Source organism: Lissotriton helveticus, chromosome 3_1, assembly GCF_964261635.1.
Source record: "Lissotriton helveticus chromosome 3_1, aLisHel1.1, whole genome shotgun sequence".
Lineage (NCBI taxonomy): Eukaryota > Metazoa > Chordata > Amphibia > Caudata > Salamandridae > Lissotriton > Lissotriton helveticus.
Genome location: NC_136061.1, coordinates 874103800 through 874128142, shown reverse-complemented (window position 1 = coordinate 874128142; position 24343 = coordinate 874103800).

Sequence of the window (24343 nt, the reverse complement as noted above, 5' to 3'; positions counted from 1 at the left end):
TGGCACCCGGGCACAGACTTTCAAGGGTCCATTTGCACCCCATGTGTGGCCATTTTGTTTGTCTTGCAGTGGGGTCAAGGACATTTTTGCTGGAACAGTGTCCACACATTCTGTACATTAACTGAAAACCTGTAGATATAGCAGCCCATTCATAAAGCCTAAGCAAGTCTCCCGTTTTTATACTGAGTCGAAGGCTTGTGCTTATTTGGCATCTGTTCATCATCTCCCCATAATCAAGTGAATCGCACAAATGCAGAAAACACATACCTGTTCTGGTTTCCCCTCCTGGCACCGACCAGCCTTCAGCACCCAGGGCCATATTTACAAGATGTGACGCATCACTGTGCTGTATCAGCGACTTATGAATCGCTACATCATTTCTAAACGCCATGGATGCACCATATTTATGATATGGCACACCCTGGCATAAGCTTCGGGCTATGTGATTATGCTAAAATGTTGCTGGCGCCGGCATTATGGTGCAGCAAAAACTGATGTATCAGCTGGGAAAGTGTTGTAAGGCAGATTTGCAACATGTAAGGCGACCCAGACCACCTTAGCGTCACTTTTCAGAGTGAGTAACATAAAAAATATTATAAAGATGCAAAATTCAATTTAAAAAATGACACCCTTCACAGAAAGCAGTCATGGAGCGAGGTGAAGAGAGCAGTAGCCAGGACAACAACCCCAACAACACGCACCAGCAACGATGTCCAGACAGACTTCCAGGGTAAGAGAAAGTGCAACTTCAATGAGGAGGAGAATGAGATCTATACAACTGAGGTGACATACCAACAACATCAGCTATTTGTCACCTCAAAATTGTCATTAAGAAGGAAGAGGCTATTTGGCAGTCCATAGTGGACAAATTCACCAGCGTTGGAAAAGCGTAGCAGACAGTCACTGTCTTGAAAAAATGCTGGCTCTACATAAAGCGCAGGATGAAGGAGAACCTCGCCAACAACCTGAAGGCAGCATTCCAGACCGCAGGATGAAGTCTGGGGCAAAAGGAGTGAGATGTCTTGGAGGAGCTGGTGGCATCTGTCATCCCAGAGGAGTTGGTTGCAGGAGTTAAAAAGGAGAAGGAAAGTATACATGAAAATAGTGGCATGTGTTAAGTGTGAAATAACTGCCCTCACACATAAGATTGTGACATTCTTCATTATAGGGTGTGCTACTAACACCCCTGCGCAGACTAATGCCTGGGGATGGAGCAAATGGGAACGGAAGGCAATGCAAACAATGACATTTTGTGATCACAGGAGAAAAGTACAGCCAGTGAAACTTAAAACTAGCTCGGATGTGAACCCACTCAAACATTTATTCTGGGGCCATCCGGCTAGGTATTAAAATGTGAAGGATGGTGGTGAAAGGAGAAAATTAGTATTCCTTCACTTCTCCTTACTGTAAAGGTGTCGACACGTTTCTGCCGTAATCGTGCCCACAGTGACGGGTGACTCCGGCATTCATCAGGACCCTTCTTTTACATTATCACACTGATGCTACTGGCTGAATAGTATTTTACCTGATAACCCGCTAGGGAATATGCACTTTTTAAAATGTATTGTAGCATGTGGCCATGCCTAAAGGATGTGAATACATTTACGTCGCCGGTTAACTTGAGCACCTACAATTGTTTTCAATTAAGTTATTCTCACTCTTTACTTTTTTTGAAATAATACACTCACAGTACAGAGCAAATAACACACAGGCATTGACGTTATTGCCATTGCCATCACATGACCAGATCTCTTCTCATCTTAGGAGACGAGAAGGAGAGAGACCTGCTAACTATGAGGCCATGTGTGGAGAATATCGTGGTAGTGCATCCACATTGAGGTAGTAAGGAACAAGGGGTGGGGGGTCCATGGGACAAACTTTGACTATTCAGGAGTTCACCTGGGTGATGGGTTTGGGTACACAGTGATACTCTCACAACATGATTATGTTCCCTCATTCCCAATGTCAACCTTGAGGGTTACATGCACTGGTACTATTGGTAATAGGTACATTTCCTCTCGTTTTCTTGCAGCGCAAAGTTAATCTGATTAAAGGTGTCCACAGTATGTTACTTGGCGGACACGTACACCCACGCAGCATTTCTTAGGATTCCTATTAATGGCCCATCCATATCTAGTGGTGATGGGGGCATAAACCGAAAACAGGAGCATTTCCACTCTAACTTTGGCACGCCCTTATAGCAATCGCTATTCTCATGTTTTTGGGAGACATCACAACATAGTCCAAAGGTGTTTTGACTCTCTGCAGTTACATATATTTAGCAATTGTGTTTGTTTTTAACACCTACATATATATGTGTGTTTGTTTCCTTCAGAGTTTGACTACAGTGGGTCACTCCCAACACCTCGCTATTTCTAGCGTTTTAGTTTGTGAAACTCTGTGAGTGATTTTCCTTTGCACAGCACTAGTGAGCATGTATTTAGAATACTTGAGCGGGTGTGATGAGAAAGGCATGTGCTGTGGGTGCCAGACGTTGAATGTTTTAATCCAACTTGGACAAAAGGCTCACAAATTATACCGAATGGTGACTGCAAGCATTACTTGTGGTGCGTTGATATCATGTTATGAAAAGGTATACGAGGGTTAGGTACTGCTTTCCGTATAATTCTTCAGGGTAATTGAGTTATAATTTCGGACTCTTTTATTTGCTTATCCCACAGCTAGTTTTATGTTTCACTGTCTGCACTTTTCTTCAGTGATCCCAAAATGTAATTATTTGTACTGTCTTCCCCTCCCTTTTGCTCCACCCCAGGCGTTGGTCTGCGCAGCGGTGTTAGTAGAATGCCCTATGATGAAGCATGTCACTATCTTGTGAGTGAGGGCAGTTTTTTCACACTTAAAATGTGCCACTATTTTTATGTACACATTCCTACTCCTTTTAGTGTGTTGCAGTGATTGATCGGGGAGGTTGGAGTAGGGATGTAATCACTCCCCCTTCGGGTTGTGTAAAATTTGCAGAAGTTCTAGGACAAGAGAGGGGAGCCCATGAGGAGCAACAAGGCTTACAGAGTAAGTTGCAACAAGGGGCAATGTTGGCAAAAAAGGTCATGTCATACAGCGTAGCTAGTTAAGTACCAGTGCTCCACTGCGCCGCATGCAGGGCAAAGGGCAGGTATGTGGGTCAAGTACCGCTAAGCATCTCATAAATGTAAGCCACACTGCCCAGTTACTTTTTGTACAGTGCATTCCAGATCCATTATATTTCTCCCTTCCATGTGTTAAGTGCAGCACCAATCCACGGTCACCTCTGTAAACTTGGTCTTGTAGTCCAATGTACAACATGAGTCACCAGAACTTCATGTCCAACAACACCAAGCAAAAAACATGGGGCCTCAGTTACAAGAGGCCTGTGCTGCCGGACCCTCACTTTGAATGACACTCCGGTGGCACAGGCCTCTCTATCATATTCATGAGGAGACCCAAATCCACCGTCTGTGGCTTTGAATGGCCTCATAGGCATGAATTAGGGCAAGGCAGTGCAAAGCATTGCCTTGACTTACTCTACTTCCATGTGGCATTGCATAGCCTCCTGTTGTATAGTTTCCACTCTACCGTAGGTTTGTGGACGACATAACCGTTGGGATGAGGCCAGACTGATTCTATGCACCACCTCGGTGTATGTTGTCCTAAAAGCCAAATAGCTCACACTGCCACCATAAGTACCTCTATACCTAGGTGGGTAGCAAATGATTCCGGAAACCACTGAACATCACAACCCTGATCCCCGCAGGATTCATGTTAAGTTAGAACTCTTTTGCTCAGTCACTCATGCTCTCCTATTCTCAGAGAAATATACAAGGAAAACAGAGGGACGTTTTCAATGTTTATTGAACCAACGTGATTATTGTATAGAATATATGTGCTGCAATGATCAATAGATAGAAGCAGATGAAAGTTATTGGATGTGCCAAGACAGTGAACAGGATAAAAACTTCCACCATTCTGCTAATACAGTGTGTATATGCAGGCATATAAAATAATCTAGAAATCTGGCGTACTCCTACTATGTAGCCCCTAACTGTAAGTGTCTAGGGCATGTGCCTATGTGCTTTGCCAAGAATCCCTAAAGAGGATGATCCAACCCCGGTTACCTGACGGTTAAGAATGTAAGTCCCTGTCTTGGCCATGTGCTTGACACCCTTGCAGAGATATCAGCAAGCTGATGGGCCAAAGCTTCATCATGTAGAGACCGTGGCAATGTCAGCAAAACACTTCTTTAACTAAGCCCAGAAATGTTTGTTTATTTATAATGAAAAGCATCCTTGCTAGTCCTGTGCAAGCCAGCACTGTTATGGCTTCTAGATAGCCGTTTTGTTCTGTGGATGAAAAATAGAACGAAATTTATACAATGTGTGTCAAGGCCTTGTTTGTGGTGTTCAAGAGTTGTGATAATGTTAAAAGTGGGAATCTGTAAGCTAGGCAGTTTCAGAGAAACTAATACATGCATGCAAATGTATGTAAAAGGTTATTGTGTTAAAGGGAAATCAATGCAAGAAACATGTTCATAGTGTAAGGCATGTTTTCTATTTCATTTCCTACCTAGGGAGGACCAATTGCCCAAATATTTGATCCACAATCGGCCACATCACACATGTAGTGGGAGCACATAACATAGACTGATCAAAAGCATCTCCAAATAGACATACCATAAAACTAAAGGATCAACGTGACAATCGGGATGTTAACCACAGATGTTGGTGGTGGGATACATGACATGCCTGATGAACCATGGGATTGGCATGTATACTCCCCCACAATCCCCATGGAACCCCTGGCACACAATGCATTGCTGTGTACCCTTCCACCATTAAACGTCAATCATAGTGGCTTTGCATGTCTTAACATTGGTAACTTGTGGCTTTGCATGACACATGTACCGTCACACGGTTTATGTATGAGCCACACCCCTCTTACTTATGTTCCTATCTGTGTCAACAGACACAGTGAGGGGCATTATGTGATCCATTTCAAACTATTAGAGGGTGTGTTGGATATTTGAGTTTGGCTTACCTACAAATAGGCCAATCCCATATTGTCCATTCTGGAAGTTGTAATTTATGATGGAGTTCTTGAATATGTATGCATCATACATATTCAAGAACTCCATCCCAGGGTATTTGGCCAGCACATTAGTGAACAGATGGTCCACAATGGTCTGCTTATTGATGGAGTGGGTATTTTTCCTGTTCTGTTAGAGATGGGATGTTGCAGCAGGTGGAACGAGCAGCGTATGTGTGCAGTCCATGGCACCCAGAACATGTGGGAACCCAGCAATGGGTTAAAACCCTTGTTTTGTCTCAAGCTGCAGTTCATGGATGTTGGGAAAGAGAAGGTGAGTGTCAGATGAATGATGGCATGGACAATGGAGGGAAGGGATGAGGAGAAAGATGGATGGGAGATTTGGCCACTCTGGCTGCTATTATCTGAAAGGACCCAGAGGCCAGCATGTGTAGTACCGGAATGAGCTTCACCAGTCGAGGGATGTTGGTGGACCGGTCAGATGTTGGCTGGAGCCTTGGTGCAATCCGATGTAGCAGCTCTACATTAGACTCCCTCCTGAGCTGGTAATAGGTGATTACCTCTTCCTCCCTGAGTCCTATTAGAGTAGTCCACTGGCGAAAAACATGTTTTCTTCTCCTGCGTTGCCTTTGTGGTGGTGGTTTGGTTGGGGTGAGGGGGTGGTGGTAGTCATCTCCTTGCAACTCCCAGCTGCAAAATAAGCACCTCCATGGTGTACTTGTGGTTGCAATACTGTCCTGTTCAGCTTCTCCTTTTATTGCAATGTCACATGTGGGTTTCATTTTGAGGTTAACCCAACCTCTGCGCCACTCAAGCCACTGTTGCGTCACTTTGGTAAATCTCGTAGATACCCATGCATCAGTTTTACGGTGGAATTTACAATGGAAATCCTACATTGTATATTTTAAAATGTATGTGACGCCGGCAATTCTGAGCCGCTTCTTTTTAACGAGGGACTCCAAAAAGAGACCCATCCTCCAAGATATGTCACCTTGTAAATATGGATTACAAACAGCACCGCCAATGCATAAAAAATGTTGATGCATTGGAGGTGCATGCTCCTTGTAGGTAAGGCCCCAAGTATGCACAATGTTATTACTGTAGCTGTAGTCACTTTACTTGGGATGGAGGAAAGGCTGACTGGCTCCCACCAACTACGACTGAGATTTGGAGTCTACAATTGATATTTATACAGATATATAATCAATTAGGCTATTGTTCAATATACTCTGGCCTAATATGATGATATCCATTAGCAAAGCAGCATGTGCAATTTGCACACTGACTTGTTTGAAAATGGGTATGAAGATTACCATGGGACCTATTGACTTATAGTTTGCATCACACGTTGCCCATTCAGAAGGGGTCACAAACAATCTGTGCAATGAATGGTAATTAGGCAGTTAATAATGTCATTGAATGGTTGCAAATGGAAGGATTGGAGGCCTGAAAAGGGAGAGGAGATCTCAGTCCCTGCATCTGCATTCCCTTTGTCGATGAATGAGACAGGCACAGCTTTTTGAAAGTTTCCCATTTAGGAAGCAGGCAGGGGTCTTTTGGACCACTGCCTGCTTTCACCCCAAGCTGCCTGGCAAAAATCCCACAGGGGGTGCTATCCCATGCTTCCCCGATGTGAAACTGCTCCCACCCCAAATCGAGGGTCAATTGAATGATTTGAACGTCAATTGCAGTAGCAAACCAGTGATACATACATTTGCCGGTTACACATTGGAGAGAGGGAAGCCCCCTCCTAACTGCGATTGTGATTGGGTGGCAAAACCCCTTTTATGCACCTCAAGAAATTTCTGGATTATAAAATGGCTTTTGTAGATCGTGGGAATTGCAGGCATTTTGACCACAAAATATCTTTGTTCAAGACTGCCTTTGTGTGCAATTGAAGTGTATAACACAGCCTTTGTTACTTTTAGCCAAGCGACCTCATGTTTCACTCGCTCAGTCTCTTGTCTTTTCATTGTTTCTCATGTTGTCTTCAGCAGATAACAACGCAAACCTGGACAAGGACACACGGTCTAACATTTGAGTTGTTCCCAGTGGTTTTGAGAATCCACGGTCATAGCGTCTGAGATTGAATAAATGGTGTGATTTCTCTGAAAATCGAGGTTTCTTTCAGTATCTTAATTATCTTCGTGTGCAAAAATTGAAAGGGTTGAACACCCGAATTAAGGAATATGTGATACCAAAAGGCTGGGGTGGTGGTTAAATACTTATCTCCTGAGGGTTTTTCAGTTTGTAATTTGCTTCCTTGCTAGTTCGAAATAAAACAGATCAATCAGAGAGCCTGTTTTGGATTCCCTGCTGTGGCTCCAATCACCCAAAAAAAAGCTTTACAAAAATGTGAAATCTTCGGTATGCAAAAGTGGAATAACACATTGTCATTTTGAACTCTGAATCCCAGTGTTCTCCACTGTATAATGCCACAGTGAGGAGAACTAGGAAAATTAAGCACTACACATTAATATTATAATTGCTAATATTTCTATTCAGTGTGTCTAGCCGTAAAATAGGCATGCAAAACTATATTATTTAATATTATGTGAAGTATGTTGTGTTAAGTTGTGATGGAAATGTTCTGTGCATGGCTCTCCAGGGCAGGGACTCATGCAATATTGTGATCTCCTGGCCACCATAGTGACAAGGTAGGCTACTGATTTTTGCCTCAGTGAGCATGACTATCATGTTCTCACTATGAAGTTTCCCTGTTAAATGGTTTGAGACACATGAGGTTGGCTTTGAATTTTAATGGGCACCCATAATGCACCCCTCTTTGACAGAGGAGCTACTGCCCTCTCTACCTGGGCCGTGGGGGAGTGACAGTGAAGATGACAGATTAAAATGAAGGGACAGGCTTTTTTTTTTACCTCACTCCTTCAAGGAGATATATCGCCTGTGAATCTCCCATAATGAGAGTATTTTGCTACCATCTGTGTGAAAGTTATATGTACACATATGAGTGGTGCAGAAGTGTGGAGCCTTTGTACATGTCTGGCTGGGAGCAGAAGGGAATCTGTTATAAATTCCCTGAGTGAGTATGGCAGTATAAAATGGCAGACACCCTGCAGTGAGGCTTCTCAGGTCTTTTGTTGAACTAGGAGCCTGCAACGGAACATTCTTTCCTGTTAGACCCATGATCCCTTGTTGGCTGAGGTAGGTATCTAAGGCCAAGTAGGGACCTGCGTTCCAACTTCAGGCAAAAGAAGGTCACCTTCTTAGATAACAAAAAACACAAGGATGAGGGAGGGTCTAAAGGGGAGAAGTTTACCGACTTAAGTGCACCCTATCCCCAAGTCTAACTAGTAATAAACACACACGGGGTGCTACTGGTCTAAATGGACTAGAACGTGTCTGCTTACTCCTAAATGTGTTTGTATAAACTGAAAGGTAGTGAGAGAAGAAGAATAGAATACCCATCAGCCCACCCATTGGCAGAGCTTCATCATCTGGGATTTTTTGAATCTGAGTTGGTATCCACTAGATTGCTCACTATTGATATTGTGAGTAGGTTCTAGTAACGGATCCACCAGTGATGAGACGGAGGCCAAAAGAGTAGTGATGGAAAGAGCTCAGGGCAGAAAATTGCAGTGCTCAGAAAATGTGTGCTAGTGAAAAACTAGTGTGTTAAAATTGACTAAAATGGTGCCAGAGGGTAACTTTTATTCTGGTGGTCACCATGATGACAAAGTTAAAAAACAGAGTGTGGATAGAGTTTCAGCAAATACTTCTATCCAGGTGGTAAGTTAACTGGTCGACAGGTTTCAGCCGTGTTTGGCTTTCTTCAGGACCTACGATAATGACACTACTGCAACTATAACAAAAAAGGGTGTAACTAAAAAAGTGTATTAAGAGTTACATACCATGCATAAATAGCCTACCATCTGACTGGTTTAGTGAGTGGTAGCTTCATGAGACCTGGATAGCGAATCACCTCTCCTAGAATAGAAAGAACAGTGTATACAGACACACAAAACAACAGTAGAAAGTTACATTTCGCAACCAGACATATAACATCCAACAAGACATTGCTCATTTATTGTTTTTAATTAATCACTCACCCAAAATTTGCTTGGGAGTGGCCTCACCTCGCCTGGCGCTCGCTCAGGTAATGAGGCCCCGCTCTAAAGAAATGAAAAGAAAGATACCTATGGAATTACTTCTCTGGTGTTTGTTCCATTTGTAAAAACCTTTAAGTGTGAAGCAATGGGCATGGGAAGGACAGCGGTACTCAGCTAACCTGGTAAGCTGATGATGAAATATGTTGAGAAAGGAAATATATCGAGAATGCAGTAATATATGTATAATTGCAATAAAATGGCACCTGCACCTGTAGTAGTTTATGTTGTGTATTGAGGGTAATGATCCAAAAAGTGCAATGCACTCCTTACAGCATCATAGTCGCCCAGCTGTTATATATTGGTTGATGCAATCAAGGGGATGCATAGTTGCAAAACCGAGTGTGTAATTGAACAGCAATTAATAAGTTCAAGAAAGACCCAGAATTCAAGATCTTTCGACGCCAGAAAAAAGGCACTTGTTACCCTTATGCAAGTATCCAAATTATTAGAGGAATGCAATACATTGATGTAAAATCCAATAGATAAAATAAAGTAAAGAGTTTTATCGTTCAAACTGCAAGGACTTAGCCTGGAGGAACGCCGCTGTACTCACCTGTCCGTCTGTACCTCCGTGCCCCTCTGAGCTGAGGGGAAGGTAACCTGACGGACAGGGACGGCTGTATAAATACGTTACATGCGGACCATAGGGAGAACCGCCGGTCTAGCACTGTCGTTCTTTTACCAGTGTATTTGCCGGTCATAATGAATAACCATACGTGGTAGGCGGGCGGACCAGAAGGAAAGCTTTTGGCGCCCGCAATGATGTAATCATATGAGACGTCAAACGCGTCTCAGTTAACCTCATTATTCCTGCTGTCTGTCTGTGGGCTGGAAAACGGTCTGCGATAGGATATTCAATCGGCCAATGGGGGGCCGAGCGCTGAATGTTGGCAACGGCCTCGTTTTCTCGACACATCCTAATGTATCTCTGATTAGGTCAATAAGTAACCAATCCAGGCCCATCTAACATCCATATGTAACCACATTCGAATCTGCCGAATAAATGAAGAGGCGATAGAGGCTAAGTTCTGTAAGATGCCCCCAGGCTTAAAAGGAAGTAGAAGCTGTTAGGAAAAGACAAAAGATCGTATATGGTGTGTGGGCGGACCAGAAAGGAAGCTCGCAATAATGGACAATCATCGTGTCTCCGTGAACCCAGTTCTGCCTCCTATTTGTCCATGAGCCAGAAACCGCTTTCTGATTGGATAGAGAATCGGCCAATAGGGGCCGAGCTCAGAGTATTAGCAACGGCCTCGTTTCCTGAAACGAATCCTACTGTTTCTATGATTCGGTCAATAGGTGACCAATCCATGCCCAACAGGCACCCATAGGTAGCAACATTAGGATAGGCCGAATAAACATAAACGAGGAAGAAAAAGGCCTCACTCTATAGAATACACCCGGACTTACCAGGATCAAGAGGCTATTTACAAAAACCATTGCCCTGGTCAGACGATAATAATATGGTTACAATGATTCACAAAAGCGCATATGGATGAAAAAGTATCCAATACCCGAAATTATCGGTCGACCAGAAGGTGGTCTGGCTGCTTTCTGGATTAAGGGCAGGGCAGGCATGCTCTCGGTTATTGATGGATTATGGTAGGTATCTAAATTTGATAAAGTCAGAGAGCCAATGTCATAAAAAACAGCCTTTTCAAAAGCACCAACCATAGGTGGCACTTGTTGTAGTAGAGGAGTGAAAATCGATTTATGTTTTAGACCGATGTTGATGTCCTTATCAAAGACTTCCTGATCGTTGTTACTGTCAGGGAAGAAAAAATGCTGGCGCACCTTACAAAAACCTTCTCGATTTCACTCAGCAGTTGGAAAGCATTATCACCGTAAGTGGGGACAAACCCGAATCCTTTGTTAAGGACTTGGTGCTCAATAGAGGTCAAACTCCGAGAACTGAGATTGACCACTAAGTCCTCTCTCCTTCCTGGGGTAGCTATTATTGGCCCCGTCGACTGCGGGTGTTAGGGAGTTCCTGTTGGTCCTCCCAATGTACTGTGGGCTGTCCCCTCCGTCTGCCACGGCTCCGGCCTCGGCCATGTCCTGAAAAAGCCTGTCCGTCAAAAAATTGGGGCTGCGGATGGTATTGTGGCATTGGATGTGGAAATTGGGGATAACCCCATGGGGTTGGGGGCCACCAAGGACTTTGTTGGGGATAGTTGCCGTATCCACTCCTCCTGCGATTTGGCCTGTTGTATTGACCTCGGCCTCTCCATTGGGAAGTACCGCTCTTGCCCGGATCTGATTCATTAGAGTCAGAGTCGGAGGCGGATGTAGAGTAATTAGAACCAAACCTCTTTCCTTTCTTAGTGAAATCAGGTGGTACAAAGTTCTCACTAGTATATGGATAAATATTTTCCATTGAGAATTTGTCTAGGTCCTTCTTGAATTTCTCTATCTACGTAAAGAAGATCGAATCTCTATATTCCTTGTTAGTTTTGTTGGCTTCATCCTGTTGTTTCTTAAACTGTCTATCAGTAATAGTGGCTTTGATCTGGCCCTCCAGGGCCTGTATTTCAATGAGAATCGTGTCCGCCACTCTTTTGGCAGTTGTAATAATAAGGATGAGCCAATCGCGGGTACAGCGCCACGCTATTAACGACCAGTCCTTGAGAAAGGACTTGTCAGTGAGAAATAGTCTTGGGGTATTGGTTACTAGCAGGCCCGTGGGGGCACATTTCCCGTGTAAATATTCAGCCATAATTTGGCCATGTATGATGGTTCGTGTATGGCTTTTTTTCAAGTTTAGGATGGTATCCCAATCTCCTAAGGGCGTTTGTCCAGTCGTGGGTATTGAATCCAAAATACTGGGATTGTCATTCAAAATAGTTTGTAGAGTATCCTCATCAAAAGATAGGCCTGCGAATTCCGCCATGCTAAACAGCCCACCGAAGAATCACCAAAGGCGAGCTCACAGCACCTCAAATGGGGGTTGCCTAAATATAAAGACCCGCAGCCGTGGCTGCACTATAATAACAAAAAACACAAGGATGAGGGAGGGTCTAAAGGGGAGAAGTTTACCGACTCAAGTGCACCCTATCCCCAAGTCTAACTAGTAATAAACACACAAGGGGTGCTACTGGTCTAAATGGACTAGAAAGTGTCTGCTTTCTCCTAAATGTGTGTGTATAAACTGAAAGGTAGTGAGAGAAGAAGAATAGAATACCCATCAGCCCACCCATTGGCAGAGCTTCATCATCTGGGATTTTTTGAATCTGAGTTGGTATCCACTAGATTGCTCACTATTGATATTGTGAGTAGGTTCTAGTAACGGATCCACCAGTGATGAGACGGAGGCCAAAAGAGTAGTGATGGAAAGAGCTGAGGGCAGAAAATTGCAGTGCTCAGAAAATGTGTGCTAGTGAAAAACTAGTGTGTTAAAATTGACTAAAATGGTGCCAGAGGGTAACTTTCCTTCTGGTGGTCACCATGATGACAAAGTTAAAAAACAGAGTGTGGATAGAGTTTCAACGAATACTTCTATCCAGGTAGTAAGTTAACTGGTTGACATGTTTCAGCCGTGTTTGGCTTTCTTCAGGACCTACGATAATGACACTACTGCAACTATAACAAAAAAGGGTGTAACTAAAAAAGTGTATTAAGAGTTACATACCATGCATAAATAGCCTACCATCTGACTGGTTTAGTGAGTGGTAGCTTCATGAGTCATGGATAGCGAATCACCTCTTCTAGAATAGAAAGAACAGTGTATACAGACACAAAAAACAACAGTAGAAAGTTACATTTCCCAACCAGACATATAACATCCAACGAGACATTGCTCATTTATTGTTTTTAATTAATCACTCACCCAAAATTTGCTTGGGAGTGGCCTCACCTCGCCTGGCGCTCGCTCAGGTAATGAGGCCCGCTCTAAAGAAATGAAAAGAAAGATACCTATGGAATTACTTCTCTGGTATTTGTTCCATTTGTAAAAACCTTTTGGTGTGAAGCAATGGGCATGGGAAGGACAGCGGTACTCACCTAACCTGGCAAGCTGATGATGAAATATGTTGAGAAAGGAAATATATCGAGAATGCAGTAATATATGTATAATTGCAATAAAATGGCACCTGCACCTGTAGTAGTTTATGTTGTGTATTGAGGGTAATGATCCAAAAAGTGCAATGCACTCCTTACAGCATCATAGTCGCCCAGCTGTTATATATTGGTTGATGCAATCAAGGGGATGCATAGTTGCAAAACCGAGTGTGTAATTGAACAGCAATTAATAAGTTCAAGAAAGACCCAGAATTCAAGATCTTTCGACGCCAGAAAAAAGGCACTCGTTACCCTTATGCAAGTATCCAAATTGTTAGAGGAATGCAATACATTGATTTAAAATCCAATAGATAAAATAAAGTAAAGAGTTTTATCAGTCAAACTGCAAGGACTTAGCCTGGAGGAACGCCGCGGTACTCACCTGTCCGTCGGTACCTCCGTGCCCCTCTGAGCTGAGGGGAAGGTAACCTGACGGACAGGGACGGCTGTATAAATACGTTACATGCGGACCATAGGGAGAACCGCCGGTCTAACACTGTCGTTCTTTTACCAGTGTATTTGCCGGTCATAATGAATAACCATACGTGGTAGGCGGGTGGACCTGAAGGAAAGCTTTTGGCGCCCGCAATGATGTAATCATATGAGACGTCAAACGCGTCTCAGTTAACCTCATTATTCCTGCTGTCTGTCTGTGGGCTGGAAAACGTTCTGCGATAGGATATTCAATCGGCCAATGGGGGCCGAGCGCTGAATGTTGGCAACGGCCTCGTTTTCTAAGACACATCCTACTGTATTTCTGATTAGGTCAATAAGTAACCAATCCAGGCCCATCAAACATCCATATGTAACCACATTCGATTCTGCCGAATAAATGAAGAGGCGATAGAGGCTAAGCTCTGTAAGATGCCCCCAGGCTTAAAAGGAAGTAGAAGCTGTTAGGAAAAGACAAAAGATCGTATATGGTGTGTGGGTGGACCAGAAAGGAAGCTCGCAATAATGGACAATCATCGCGTCTCCGTGAACCCAGTTCTGCCTCCTATTTGTCCATGAGCCAGAAACCGCTTTCTGATTGGATAGAGAATCGGCCAATAGGGGCCGAGCTCAGAGTATTAGCAACTGCCTCGTTTCCTGAAACGTATCCTACTGTTTCTATGATTCGGTCAATAGGAGACCAATCCATGCCCAACAGGCACCCATAGGTAGCAACATTAGGATAGGCTGAATAAACATAAACGAGGAAGAAAAAGGCCTCACTCTATAGAATACACCCGGACTTACCAGGATCAAGAGGCTATTTACAAAAATCATTGCCCTGGTCAGACGATAATATGGTTACAATGATTCACAAAAGCGCATATGGATGAAAAAGTATCCAATACCCGAAATTATCGGTCGACCAGAAGGTGGTCTGGCTGCTTTCTGGATTAAGGGCAGGGCAGCCATGCTCTCGGTTATTGATGGATTATGGTAGGTATCTAAATTTGATAAAGTCAGAGAGCCAATGTCATAAAAAACAGCCTTTTCAAAAGCACCAACCATAGGTGGCACTTGTTGTAGTAGAGGAGTGAAAATCGATTTATGTTTTAGACCGATGTTGATGTCCTTATCAAAGACTTCCTGATCGTTGTTACTGTCAGGGAAGAAAAATGCTGGCGCACCTTACAAAAACCTTCTCGATTTCACTCAGCAGTCGGAAAGCATTATCACCGTAAGTGGGGAAAAACCCAAATCCTTTGTTAAGGCCTTGGTGCTCAATAGAGGTCAAACTCCGAGAACTGAGATTGACCACTAAGTCCTCTCTACTTCCTGGGGTAGCTATTATTGGCCCCATCGACTGCGGGTGTTAGGGAGTTCCTGTTGGTCCTCCCAATGTACTGTGGGCTGTCCCCTCCGTCTGCCACGGCTCCGGTTTCGGCCCTGTCCTAAAAAAGCCTGTCCGTCAAAAAATTGGGGCTGCGGATGGTATTGTAGCATTGGATGTGGAAATTGGGGATAACCCCATGGTGTTGGGGGCCACCAAGGACTTTGTTGGGGATAGTTGCCGTATCCACTCCTCCTGCGATTTGGCCTGTTGTATTGACCTCGGCCTCTCCATTGGGAAGTACCGCTCGTGCCCGGATCTGATTCATTAGAGTCAGAGTCGGAGGCGGATGTAGAGTAATTAGAACCAAACCTCTTTCCTTTCTTAGTGAAATCAGGTGGTACAAAGTTCTCACTAGTATATGGATAAATATTTTCCATTGAGAATTTGTCTAGGTCCTTCTTGAATTTCTCTATCTTCGTAAAGAAGATCGAATCTCTATATTCCTTGTTAGTTTTGTTGGCTTCATCCTGTTGTTTTTTAAACTGTCTATCAGTAATAGTGGCTTTGATCTGGCCCTCTAGGGCCTGTATTTCAATGAGAATCGTGTCCGCCACTCTTTTGGCAGTTGTAATAATAAGGATGAGCCAATCGCGGGTACAGCGCCACGCTATTAACGACCAGTCCTTGAGAAAGGACTTGTCAGTGAGAAATAGTCTTGGGGTATTGGTTACTAGCAAGCCCGTGGGGGCACATTTCCCATGTAAATATTCAGCCATAATTTGGCCATGTATGATGGTTCGTGTATGGCTTTTTTTCAAGTTTAGGATGGTATCCCAATCTCCTAAGGGCGTTTGTCCAGTCGTGGGTATTGAATCCAAAATACTGGGATTGTCATTCAAAATAGTTTGTAGAGTATCCTCATCAAAAGCCAGGCATGCGAATTCCGCCATGCTAAACAGCCCACGGAAGAATCACCAAAGGAGAGCTCACAGCACCTCAAATGGGGGTTGCCTAAATATAAAGACCCGCAGCCGTGGCTGCACTATAATAACAAAAAACACAAGGATGAGGGAGGGTCTAAAGGGGAGAAGTTTACTGACTCAAGTGCACCCTATCCCCAAGTCTAACTAGTAATAAACACACAAGGGGTGCTACTGGTCTAAATGGACTAGAAAGTGTCTGCTTTCTCCTAAATGTGTGTGTATAAACTGAAAGGTACTGAGAGAAGAAGAATAGAATACCCATCAGCCCACCAATTGGCAGAGCTTCATCATCTGGGATTTTTTGAATCTGAGTTGGTATCCACTAGATTGCTCACTATTGATATTGTGAGTAGGTTCTAGTAACGGATCCACCAGTGATGAGACGGAGGCCAAAAGAGTAGTGATGGAAAGAGCTGAGGGCAGAAAATTGCAGTGCTCAGAAAATGTGTGCTAGTGAAAAACTAGTGTGTTAAAATTGACTAAAATGGTGCCAGAGGGTAACTTTTATTCTGGTGGTCACTATGATGACAACGTTAAAAAACAGAGTGTGGATAGAGTTTCAACGAATACTTCTATCCAGGTGGTAAGTTAACTGGTCGACATTTTTCAGCCGTGTTTGGCTTTCTTCAGGACCTACGATAATGACACTACTGCAACTATAACAAAAAAGGGTGTAACTAAAAAAGTGTATTAAGAGTTACATACCATGCATAAATAGCCTACCATCTGACTGGTTTAGTGAGTGGTAGCTTCATGAGTCATGGATAGTGAATCACCTCTTCTAGAATAGAAAGAACAGTGTATACAGACACACAAAACAACAGTAGAAAGTTACATTTCGCAACCAGACATATAACATCGAACGAGACATTGCTCATTTATTGTTTTTAATTAATCACTCACCCAAAATTTGCTTGGGAGTGGCCTCACCTCGCCTGGCGCTCGCTCAGGTAATGAGGCCCGCTCTAAAGAAATGAAAAGAAAGATACCTATGGCATTACTTCTCTGGTATTTGTTCCATTTGTAAAAACCTTTTGGTGTGAAGCAATGGGCATGGGAAGGACAGCGGTACTCACCTAACCTGGCAAGCTGATGATGAAATATGTTGAGAAAGGAAATATATCGAGAATGCAGTCATATATATATAATTGCAATAAAATGGCACCTGCACCTGTAGTAGTTTATGTTGTGTATTGAGAGTAATGATCCAAAAAGTGCAATGCACTCCTTACAGCATCATAGTCGCCCAGCTGTTATATATTGGTTGATGCAATCAAGGGGATGCATAGTTGCAAAACCGAGTGTGTAATTGAACAGCAATTAATAAGTTCAAGAAAGACCCAGAATTCAAGATCTTTCGACGCCAGAAAAAAGGCACTCGTTACCCTTATGCAAGTATCCAAATTATTAGAGGAATGCAATACATTGATGTAAAATCCAATAGATAAAATAAAGTAAAGAGTTTTATCAGTCAAACTAAAAGGACTTAGCCTGGAGGAACGCCGCTGTACTCACCTGTCCGTCGGTACCTCCGTGCCCCTCTGAGCTGAGGGGAAGGTAACCTGACGGACAGGGACAGCTGTATAAATACGTTACATGCGGACCATAGGGAGAACCGCCTGTCTAACACTGTCGTTCTTTTACCAGTGTATTTGCCGGTCATAATGAATAACCATACGTTGTTATGCGGGCGGACCAGAAGGAAAGCTTTTGGCGCCCGCAATGATGTAATCATATGAGACGTCAAACGCGTCTCAGTTAACCTCATTATTCCTGCTGTCTGTCTGTGGGCTGGAAAACGTTCTGCGATAGGATATTCAATCGGCCAATGGGGGCCGAGCGCTGAATGTTGGCAACGGCCTCGTTTTCTAAGACACATCCTAATGTATCTCTCATTAGGTCAATAAGTAACCAATCCAGGCCCATCTAACATCCATATGTAACCACATTCGAATCTGCCGAATAAATGAAGAGGCGATAGAGGCTAAGCTCTGTAAGATGCCCCCAGGCTTAAAAGGAAGTAGAAGCTGTTAGGTAAAGACAAAAGATCGTATATGGTGTGTGGGCGGACCAGAAAGGAAGCTCGCAATAATGGACAATCATCGCGTCTCCGTGAACCCAGTTCTGCCTCCTATTTGTCCATGAGCCAGAAACCGCTTTCTGATTGGATAGAGAATCGGCCAATAGGGGCCGAGCTCAGAGTATAAGCAACGGCCTCGTTTCCTGAAACAAATCCTACTGTTTCTATGATTCGGTCAATAGGTGACCAATCCATGTCCAACAGGCACCCATAGGTAGCAACATTAGGATAGGCCGAATAAACATAAACGAGGAAGAAAAAGGCCTCACTCTATAGAATACACACGGACTTACCAGGATCAAGAGGCTATTTACAAAAACCATTGCCCTGGTCAGACGATAATATGGTTACAATGATTCACAAAAGCGCATATAGATGCAAAAGTATCCAATACCCAAAATTATCCGTCGACCAGAAGGTGGTCTGGCTGGATTCTGGATTAAGGGCAGGGCAGCCATCCTCTCGGTTCTTGATGGATTATGGTAGGTATCTAAATTTGATAAAGTCAGAGAGCCAATGTCATAAAAAACAGCCTTTTCAAAAGCACCAACCATAGGTGGCACTTGTTGTAGTAGAGGAGTGAAAATCGATTTATGTTTTAGACCGATGTTGATGTCCTTATCAAAGACTTCCTGATCGTTGTTACTGTCAGGGAAGAAAAATGCTGGCGCACCTTACAAAAACCTTCTCGATTTCACTCAGCAGTCGGAAAGCATTATCACCGTAAGTGGGGAAAAACCCAAATCCTTTGTTAAGGACTTGGTGCCCAATAGAGGTCAAACTCCGAGAACTGAGATTGACCACTAAGTCCTCTCTACTTCCTGGGGTAGCTATTATTGGCCCCGTCGACTGCGGGTGTTAGGGAGTTCCTGTTGGTCCTCCCAATGTACTGTGGGCTGTCCCCTCCGTCTGCCACGGCTCCGGCCTCGGCCCTGTCCTGAAAAAGCCTGTCCGTCAAAAAATTGGGGCTGCGGATGGTATTGTGGCATTGGATGTGGAAATTGGGGATAACGCCATGGTGTTGGGGGCCCCCAAGGATTTTGTTGGGGATAGTTGCCGTATCCACTCCTCCTGCGATTTGGCCTGTTGTATTGACCTCGGCCTCTCCATTGGGAAGTACCGCTCGTGCCCGGATCTGATTCATTAGAGTCAGAGTCCGAGGCGGATGTAGAGTAATTAGAACCAAACCTCTTTCCTTTCTTAGTGAAATCAGGTGGTACAAAGTTCTCACTAGTATATGGATAGATATTTTCCATTGAGAATTTGTCTAGGTCCTTCTTGAATTTCTCTATCTTCGTAAAGAAGATCGAATCTCTATATTCCTTGTTAGTTTTGTTGGCTTCATCCTGTTGTTTCTTAAACTGTCTATCAGTAATAGTGGCTTTGATCTGGCCCTCTAGGGCCTGTATTTCAATGAGAATCGTGTCCGCCACTCTTTTGGCAGTTGTAATAATAAGGATTAGCCTATCGCGGGTACACCGCCACGCGATTAACGACCAGTCCTTGAGAAAGGACTTGTCAGTGAGAAATAGTCTTGGGGTATTGGTTACTAGCAGGCCCGTGGGGGCACATTTCCCGTGTAAATATTCAGCCATAATTTGGCCATGTATGATGGTTCGTGTATGGCTTTTTTTCAAGTTTAGGATGGTATCCCAATCTCCTAAGGGCGTTTGTCCAGCCGTGGGTATTGAATCCAAAATACTGGCATTGTCATTCAAAATAGTTTGTAGAGTATACTCATCAAAAGCCAGGCCTGCGAATTCCGCCATGCTAAACAGCCCACTGAAGAATCACCAAAGGCGAGCTCACAGCACCTCAAATGGGGGTTGCCTAAATATAAAGACCCGCAGCCGTGGCTGCACTATAATAACAAAAAACACAAGGATGAGGGAGGGTCTAAAGTGGAGAAGTTTACCGACTCAAGTGCACCCTATCCCCAAGTCTAACTAGTAATAAACACACAAGGGGTGCTACTGGTCTAAATGGACTAGAAAGTGTCTGCTTTCTCCTAAATGTGTGTTTATAAACTGAAAGGTAGTGAGAGAAGAAGAATAGAATACCCATCAGCCCACCCATTGGCAGAGCTTCATCATCTGGGAATTTTTTAATCTGAGTTGGTATCCACTAGATTGCTCACTATTGATATTGTAAGTAGGTTCTAGTAACGGATCCACCAGTGATGAGACGGAGGCCAAAAGAGTAGTGATGGAAAGAGCTGAGGGCAGAAAATTGCAGTGCTCAGAAAATGTGTGCTAGTGAAAAACTAGTGTGTTAAAATTGACTAAAATGGTGCCAGAGGGTAACTTTTATTCTCGTGGTCACCATGATGACAAAGTTAAAAAACAGAGTGTGGATAGAGTTTCAACAAATACTTCTATCCAGGTGGTAAGTTAACTGGTCGACATGTTTCAGCCGTGTTTGGCTTTCTTCAGGACCTACGATAATGACACTACTGCAACTATAACAAAAAAGGGTGTAACTAAAAAAGTGTATTAAGAGTTACATACCATGCATAAATAGCCTACCATCTGACTGGTTTAGTGAGTGGTAGCTTCATGAGTCATGGATAGTGAATCACCTCTTCTAGAATAGAAAGACCAGTGTATACAGACACACAAAACAACAGTAGAAAGTTACATTTCGCAACCAGACATATAACATCCAACGAGACATTGCTCATTTATTGTTTTTAATTAATCACTCACCCAAAATTTGCTTGGGAATGGCCTCACCTCGCCTGGCGCTCGCTCAGGTAATGAGGCCCCGCTCTAAAGAAATGAAAAGAAAGATACCTATGGAATTACTTCTCTGGTATTTGTTCCATTTGTAAAAACCTTTTGGTGTGAAGCAATGGGCATGGGAAGGACAGCGCTACTCAGCTAACCTGGCAAGCTGATGATGAAATATGTTGAGAAAGGAAATATATTGAGAATGCAGTAATATATATATAATTGCAATAAAATGGCACCTGCACCTGTAGTAGTTTATGTTGTGTATTGAGGGTAATGATCCAAAAAGTGCAATGCACTCCTTACAGCATCATAGTCGCCCAGCTGTTATATATTGGTTGATGCAATCAAGGGGATGCATAGTTGCAAAACCGAGTCTGTAATTGAACAGCAATTAATAAGTTCAAGAAAGACCCAGAATTCAAGATCTTTCGACGCCAGAAAAAAGGCACTCGTTACCCTTATGCAAGTATCCAAATTATTAGAGGAATACAATACATTGATGTAAAATCCAATAGATAAAATAAAGTAAAGAGTTTTATCAGTCAAACTGCAAGGACTAAGCCTGGAGGAACGCCGCTGTACTCACCTGTCCGTCGGTACCTCCGTGCCCCTCTGAGCTGAGGGGAAGGTAACCTGACGGACAGGGACGGCTGTATAAATACGTTACATGCGGACCATAGGGAGAACCTCCGGTCTAACACTGTCGTTCTTTTACCAGTGTATTTGCCGGTCATAATGAATAACCATACGTGGTAGGCGGGCGGACCAGAAGGAAAGCTTTTGGCGCCCGCAATGATGTAATCATATGAGACGTCAAACGCGTCTTACCATTTTAGTCAATTTTAACACACTAGTTTTTCACTAGCACACATTTTCTGAGCACTGCAATTTTCTGCCCTCAGCTCTTTCCATCACTACTCTTTTGGCCTCCGTCTCATCACTGGTGGATCCGTTACTAGAACCTACTCACAATATCAATAGTGAGCAATCTAGTGGATACCAACTCAGATTCAAAAAATCCCAGATGATGAAGCTCTGCCAATGGGTGGGCTGATGGGTATTCTATTCTTCTTCTCTCACTACCTTTCAGTTTATACACACACATTTAGGAGAAAGAAGACACTTTCTAGTCCATTTAGACCAGTAGCACACCTTCTTAGATAGCCCGCTCACCCCCTAGGTAGCTCGGCACGAGCAGCCAGGCTTATCTTCAAGGCAAATGGGTAAAGTATTCGCAACATTGCTCACAATAATCCAATGATGATACCACAAATAGACTCCACACGAGTTTTATGAAAACGAGTACAAACTTTATGTAAAAAAAATATGATAAGGCCACACAATATAAAACCAACATATGAGGTTGTGTAATATTTCTCCTGGTCAGTTGTGAGGCCAACCAACCCTTGTAAGTTCTGGTGATTTCAATGAGCACTTCTAAACATTCTCCTGTACTCCTAATATCATTTCATACAGTTTGTAATGCTAGAGTCAACCACATTTGTAATGTAACAATACTGTAATGCGTAACACAGTAATAAGGCACTCTGCAATGAAAAGAATACAATGCACACCGCAACAATCAGGCACTTTGCAAGATAAAATAATGCAATGAGTAATCCAACCACCAGATATGTCGTTCTGCATAAATAAGGAAATTTGAATACACTAATCAGGTAATTCATTATGCAGGAATAATGAAATGCGGAATACGCTAATCAGGTAGTTTGTTATGCAGAAACAAGGCAATGCGTCATACGACAATCAGGTAGTTTGTTATGCAGATAAAATGCCATGCGTCATACACTGATCAGGTAGTTCATTATGCAGGAATAATGCAATGCATGAAAGTCTAATCAGGTACTCCGTTATGCAGAAATGATGCAATGTGTAAGACAACAGTCAGGCTCTCCGTTCTGCAGGAATGGAATACTATGTAAAACACTCAGGCCCGATACCCGGGCCTTAGGCGGTCTCTCCGCCTCTCCTTCTGACTTGAAGTCAGCCTCTCACAGTTGCCCCCGACACAGTACGATGTTATCCCAAAGTGCAGCTGTGCACTCTGGCCCCTGTACCACCACTCTCTTGGAAATACAGGCCGCAACACAAGCAGAAGCAGAGGCTCGCGCTGATAACACGAGAGAGAGGCCGAAAGCGTCTTCCTCCTGGGGGGCACGAACCCACTCTCCTCTCCTCATCCAGCAGCTGGGCCTCCAATGCAGCTTTGTGAAATGGCAACGGCGGCTCAGGCCGGCAACTCATCTCATCTGGGACTGCCGGTCCGGGCTGCTTCAGTTACAAAGATCTCAGGCTGCCACAAAGCACACGCACACAGCGTAACTGAGATTCACTTTACTCCGGTGCACACGATAACAAGGCAAATCCTCATGAAAGTCTCCCGGTGCACAACGCACCTGCACACAGCGGCGATGAGACTCACTTGGGTTCCTGTGCACATGATAACAAGGCAAATCCCTGAAGGTCTCAGGCTGCACAAAGCACACGCACACAGTGTCACTGAGACTCACTTGGACTCCAGGCACCTACAGTCACAGGGCAGTTCTTACGAGGGTCTCAGGCTACAACAAGCACGCACAGACAGTGTCGCTGAGACTCCCCTGGAAACTTTTGTGTCCTGTGTTTCCGAACAGTGAGCCAGCTCACTTCAGGCCCTTGGGGATAAATTACTTCAGGACACAGCACACAGCAAAGTCCTTCAGGCAGGGGGACACAGTACACAGCAAAGTCCCTTTTGCCTTTCCTTGGTTGAAACAGAAACTGCAGGCCAGCCCCAGATCACACAACAAGGGTCAGTCCTATGCTTCAGTCTATTCAGTTGTTTCGTCCATGGCAAAGGTCCTCTTGACCACAAAGTAGCTCCAGTCTTGTTCATACTTGATCAAGCCATTCTCCAAATTTCAGGGGCTTCAGCTCATAGTTATACCCCTTAATGGCTTGGAAGTTTTTGTGTTTCAGGGGGCACTGACCCCTGTTCAAACCAGTTCTGGGTGCCTCTCTGCCAGTGTCACTTTTCTTCCTTTGATTAGTGGGGGTCTAGATTCTCAATCACACGGCAGGAGAGGAGCCAATTGTTTTATAGCAGCAACCCAGGCCTCTTCACCTCTAGGGGCTTCGTCCCCCCACCACTCCAGATGCAGGTCAGCCTAATGCTGTCTCACCTCCTCCCCTGGGTTAAGATATTCCCCAGATCCTATCACTTTCAAATCCCATACGGTCAATCCACAGGTAGAGACACACACAAATGTTAGAGCACAAAAACTAAGCCACTTCTAAAAGAGTGCTTCACCTTTACATCTTAAGCTTTTAAGAAGATAGGCTGGAAAACATGTTACCCTGCCTTCCCATTCTCTCCTATGGGCAAGATGGCCTTTCAAAAGTGAAAATTGAAAAGGAGATTATTTCATTGTTAGGACATGACACACAGCTTAGTACATGTCCTACATTTTACATGCACTGCACCCTGTCCACGCGGTACTCTAGACCTACAATGGGGGTGTCTGATGTGCATAGAAAGGGAAGGGTAAGGTCTGGCAAGT